The following is a 5492-nucleotide window of genomic DNA, read 5'->3' as shown; positions in this document are numbered from 1 at the left end:
AAAAAAAAAAAAAAAAAAAAAAAAACCCAAAAAAAAAAAAAAAGAGTTGCCACATGGTGTCTCTTCATAGCAACAGACCATTGGCTTAGACATAGGTAACGTCTTCTTTTTAAAAAAAATGCATTTGTTTTTATTTTATGTGTATATGTGGGTGCCTGCATGTAAGTACACATGTGCACCATCTGCATCCCTGTTGGTCCTAGAAACCAGAATTGGAGTTATAGCCACCATGAGGGTACTGGGAACCAAACCAGGTCCCCTACAAGAACAATAAGTACTCTTAACCTCAAGGGAGCTATCCAGCTCCAAGGATAACCTGTTCTGTTAACTCCTTAGCTGGGAAGCCAGGTATGGTACTACCTACCTGTTGATCCAGCATGAGACAGAAAACGGAAGGGTCAAGGCTGTCTTTAGCTATATAGTAAGTCTGGGGCCAACCTGGGCAAAATGAGATTATTTCCAAAAGGAAAAAGAAAGAAAGAAAGAAAGAAAGAAAGAAAGAAAGAAAGAAAGAAAGAAAGAAAGAAAGAAAGAAGGAAGGAAGGAAGGAAGGACAGACTAAACAATTAACAAATTCTTAACTTAAATATTTCTTTATAATTACTTACCACTACCTGAAAATAGTTAGCTTAGAGATGATAGGAAGGACTAATGGGTAAAGGCGCTTGGCACCAAGCTTGGCAAACCTGAGACCCAGAAACCACATGGTAGAAGTGGACTAACTTTTGAAAGTTGTCCTCTGACCTTCCACATGAATGCCATGGTACACACATACAAAAATAAATATTATAATTATCTTTAACTAACTTGACCTGTTTGCCACAGATATGCTGCCATTTATTATTATTATTATTATTATTATTATTATTATTATTATTATTATTATTAATTATATGTGTATGTGACTACTTATTTGTATGTGCACCATATGCATGTAGGTACCTATGGAAGCCAGAGAAGGGTGTCAGAGCCACTGAAATGGAAGTTATAGGCAGTTGTGACCAACCCGATATCAGTTCTAGGAACTGAACCCAGATTCTCTCCAAGAGTGGCAAGTGCTCTTAAGCACTGAGCCCTCTCTCCCTGCCACAGATATAAAACTCAGTTCATTTCAACGCCTTCTCTGGAATTCAGTTATATAAGACAGGATGTACATGTTAAATTCAATGCTGAAAGTATTTCTATGCAGTCTGCAAAGAAAATAAGCAAATCAAACCTCTTCAAATTTTAGTAACAGGTGTTTTTGGGCAGTGCATTTAATATAAGACTGTCTATGGGGGGCTGGAGAGATGGCTCAGTGGTTAAGAGCACTGACTACTCTTCCAGAGGTCCTGAGTTCAATTCCTAGTAACCACATTATGCAGGTTACATTTTGTACAAGTCTTCAATACAACATGGTAAAAACAAAGAACCCTGAGCCTCTTTCCTTCACTTGACAGTTACTTGCACTTCTCTTCCTTTTTTTTTTTTTTTTCCTGGGTGCTGGGAATTGAATGGATGATAAGATAGAGCTCCATTCTTAGTCTGAAACTTGATTTTCTGAGTCTTGATTTTCCTAACTATAAAATTGGATTAAAATGGTATGTGGTGTCTACTGCTTATAATCCTATAATTCAGGAGAGTTAGGAGAATTGCCTTAAGTTTGAGGTCAAACTTGGCTACATAGTGAGTTCAGGACAGCCTGGGTTAAATGAAACTCAGCCTCAAAAAATTAAATATGTGTGAATTATTTTCAACACATGTTTTGTGTTTTACTTATTTATGTATTTATTTCATGCGCGCGCACACGAGCTCCATGACACTCGAGTAAGAGTGGGAGAAACACTTGGGGGAGTTGGTTCTTTTTCCACCTTGACATGGGTTGTGGGACTGAACTTGGGACATCAGGCTTGGCAGCAAGCAAGCACCTTTTCCCTCAGAGGCATCTTGCCAGCCCTTCAATGTGTTTTAAGAACTAGCACTTGATCCTTCCAACTCCCAAACACTCAAGAAATATTTTGCAGACACCAGTCACTAAAAGGGTCCTTGGGAAGTAGGACACAAGTCTAACATACATTATTCTACTACTGTCAGCAGTGACACAGACAACATATCCTAAAACAAAGACACTAGAACTAACGCCCATAATCAATAACTACTGATTTGAAAAGTGTCCTAATTGCTTTCTTATAGTTTCATTTTACTTTGTATTTAGTGAACGGAAACGAACTTGGCAAAAGTCATGCCGACAACTGTAATGCCAGCACTCAGAAGGCTTAGACTGAAAGACTGCTTTAAAATCCGGGCTAACCTAGGCTACATATTGAATCTAAGTCTACCCTGTCTTAAACAAACAAACAAAAAGTATACTGAAAGGATATAAAAAAAATGTGTGAGGGGTTGGAGAGATGGCGGTTAGGAAACAGAGGTGAAGGACATGGCTATCGGTAAACTCTGTCACGTAAGCATAAGGCTCTGAGTTTGGATCACAGACACCCACATAAAAAGCCAGGCAGGCCAGATGTGTACAATCCCAGCACTAGGGAGGTGTAGACAGGAGGACCCCTAGAGATCCTTGGTCAGATACTCTGCCAAATAGGTGAGTTCCAGGTCTCAAAACAAAAGGTGGAAAGTAATTGAAGACACCTGAAATGGGCCTCTAGCCCGCCCACACACACACACACACACACACACACACAATGTATGAAATGAAAAGTAAGTACCTTGGGGAACAGAGGAGAGTAAATGCAACAGGGGCTCCACCATAGAGCGGTGAGTAAATGAAAATAGCCTAAGAACAGCATCTGTAAACCCACAAGGAGGCAGAGAGGAATTGTTAAAATGTGTTTATGGATGTTTGTATGGAGATCAACAGACAACTTGAAGAAGCTGGTGCCCCCTTCTACCATATGGGTCACTGGGACCAAACTCAGAGGGACATCAGGCTTGGCTGCAAGAACCTTTATCCACCGAGTCATCTAGATGGCTCTTGGAAATGAATTTTTGACCCACATCAGACAAACCTAATGATGGAGAGTCCTGGGCTTACCTAATAACTAGAGTGATACTATCTGAGATTTCATTTGCAATCCTAAATTTCCATTATTTTAATGTTCAACCCTGATAATTGTGTTAACCAAGGGACGTGTGTTGGAACATGGACCATTATTTGTTGAATTTGAGTTTTATAGACCCATAACACAGCTTATGTGAGGAAAACGCCTGATACAATTTCTAAGAAGAACACGATAAAATAATCCGAGCATTATTCAAGTCCAATTACTTAACAAAACCAGCCAGGGAAGACCTTAAGAAGCAATTTAAACAGCCAAAGGCTACCTGGTCCAAATGCCTGATAGAATGCTATCACCTCTTGACAATTCTTTGGGACAATCATCCCAACATTTTAAGCTTTCCTGTAGGGAAATCCCAAAATTAACCATACCTCACTATAACAAATATTTTCATTTAAGCCCCGTATCCTCCTGCCTCAGGCTCCCCTAACAGCTGATATTGTGTGAGTCACCACTTTCCTGCCTTTTGTCAAAATCAGAATGATCGGGGAGGGGAATAAAATTTATATTATTTATCCACAGTTTCTTAAATAGGAAACTTAGCTGATAGCATTCAGCATTCAATTGTGTAAAAGGCACATTAACCCGTGTAAAAGGTGTAAATTATCAGAACAGGGGTTCCTGTTCATTTTCATTCTCTTCCCTCCACCCCTTTCTGATTTTGCAAAATAACTGTCTGGTAAGACCGCTGTCTGTATCAACCACAATAACCACACCAGCCCACAGAGGTAACATTCAGCAGGTGCAACAAGAAAGTACCATCTTTCTCTTCCCCTAAATCGAAAGGGCTCCTCTTTCGCCTAATTTGTCACTTTGGGGCAAACGATACTACAGCTGGCAGGAACTTTCTCCTTAGTGGCAGATGCTGGCTTCACATACCCCGGGGGAAGAGCTGTGTTCCTGGGCCTAGCTTTGCTCCACAACTCTGGGGGGCGCGGAGCATCAGCTGGGAATCGATAGGTCCAGAGACCTCACCAGTGGGCGAGCCCGTCGCCCACGGACCCCGCCCCAGTCTGGGTCCAGCACCTACTCCGCCTGCTCGTGCTACCCACCCGGAAGAAAAGCTCGGGCGCTCTGTAGCTAGAAGAGTGGTGGAGTGGACCCGATGCCTCCGGCTTCAGCAGGGAGACCCTCCCCAACCTTGCCCGCCCAGAACTTGGCCCTCCATGCTCACAACCAGGGCAGGGCAAGAACAGACCTGCGCCCTCTCTCCTGTGACCCGTCCAGCCTCCTCGAGGCTGGGATCTACACCCAGCTCCGCGCCACTGACCTTCTCTGCAGGGTCCCCGCGAGCGAGGCTAAGCCGACTGATGCCCGCCGCGAGCACACCAGTTTTCCTTGCCCTCGGCCCTCCGCCTTGCTCTGATCCACTGCCTAATGCGTGCCCGCCTCCTGGTTGCCATGGTGACTGCCTCCTCCCCCAACAGCCGCTAATTGGTCCAGCGCCGGATCGCGGAGGACGCCTATTGGTGAATTGGTCCAGGGACGCGCCTACGCGAAGGCGCTTCGGGAAGACCTAGCCAAGAGGGACGTGGCGCTCTCCGGAGCGTGAGGAAGCCGCACCTCTTCCTCCCCTTGCTGTCCTGGACTAGCTCGTAGTGCATGGCTTAGGAGGGTGAAGTGATGCCCGGGGATCCCCCACAAAATCTTAGGGTTTGCCTGGCTCTTGGTCTCTGGCATGCGCCTGCAGCGCCCACAGTGGTGGAGAAAAAAGTGGTAGGCTTCTTGTGAGTCCTTGGAGAGCCTCTTTCTTGGAGGAACTCAGATTGGTATTTAAGTCTCTATGACTTAATAGCATCTACCTCTCAGATACAGCTTTTTCTTCTCTCTGCCCCGTGGAGTCAAGACATCTTCAACACATTTAACATTAACAACATTTTAACCGTGGGACGTTTTGTACATGCTTGGAGGGTAGAAAAGCTTTAGAGCCTTGGAGCTGGTTCTGAAGCATGAGTGCCAGTTACTCGCACCTGACTGATTTTTAGGGTTTTGGTTTTTTTCCAACCTAAAGAAAAAGGTCCTAGATTGTGTACTGACTTGTCTCTTTGCTGCAATGAAAAATACTAAGAAAAGCAATTAAAGAACGAAGAGGGGTTTGGTTTGGGTTGGGTTTGGGGTTTTGTTTGTTTGTTTGTTTGTTTTGCTCACAGTTTAAGGGTGTGCTTCAGTACAGCAGCAGAAGGTTGAGGCAGCTGATCACAAGGCATCAGGAAGCAGAGAGAGAGAGATGAATGCTGACGCTTAGCATTCTCACTGGCTCTCTGTCACTCTCTGTCTCATTCTATCTCTAGTTGGTTGAATCTACAAATGTAGAACCCACGGATTCAGGGGAGGGTAAACTGCAATGGAAACCACTGTGAGCAAGACCCAGCATGGGTTAATGGCTGTGTGCACCATTAGAGATCAGACTTCTCTCTTGCAACACTCAACTTTTCTAAC

General features: G+C 43.9%; 1 protein-coding gene across 1 annotated transcript in view; it reads right to left on the bottom strand.

The window, feature by feature from the left end:
* The window catches only part of Nucb2 (nucleobindin 2), a 37307-nt gene extending 32868 nt beyond the window's left edge, over nt 1-4439 (bottom strand). Inside the window, exon 1 of the mRNA XM_021206370.1 lies at nt 4324-4439. The gene's annotated coding sequence lies outside the window, so the exon portion shown is untranslated. The remainder of the gene's footprint in view (nt 1-4323) is intronic.
* Between the last annotated feature and the right edge of the window lie 1053 nt (nt 4440-5492).

The sequence above is a fragment of the Mus pahari genome, chromosome 1, assembly GCF_900095145.1.
Source record: "Mus pahari chromosome 1, PAHARI_EIJ_v1.1, whole genome shotgun sequence".
Taxonomy (NCBI): Eukaryota; Metazoa; Chordata; class Mammalia; order Rodentia; family Muridae; genus Mus; species Mus pahari.
This window is presented reverse-complemented; position numbering and strand designations above follow the sequence as displayed.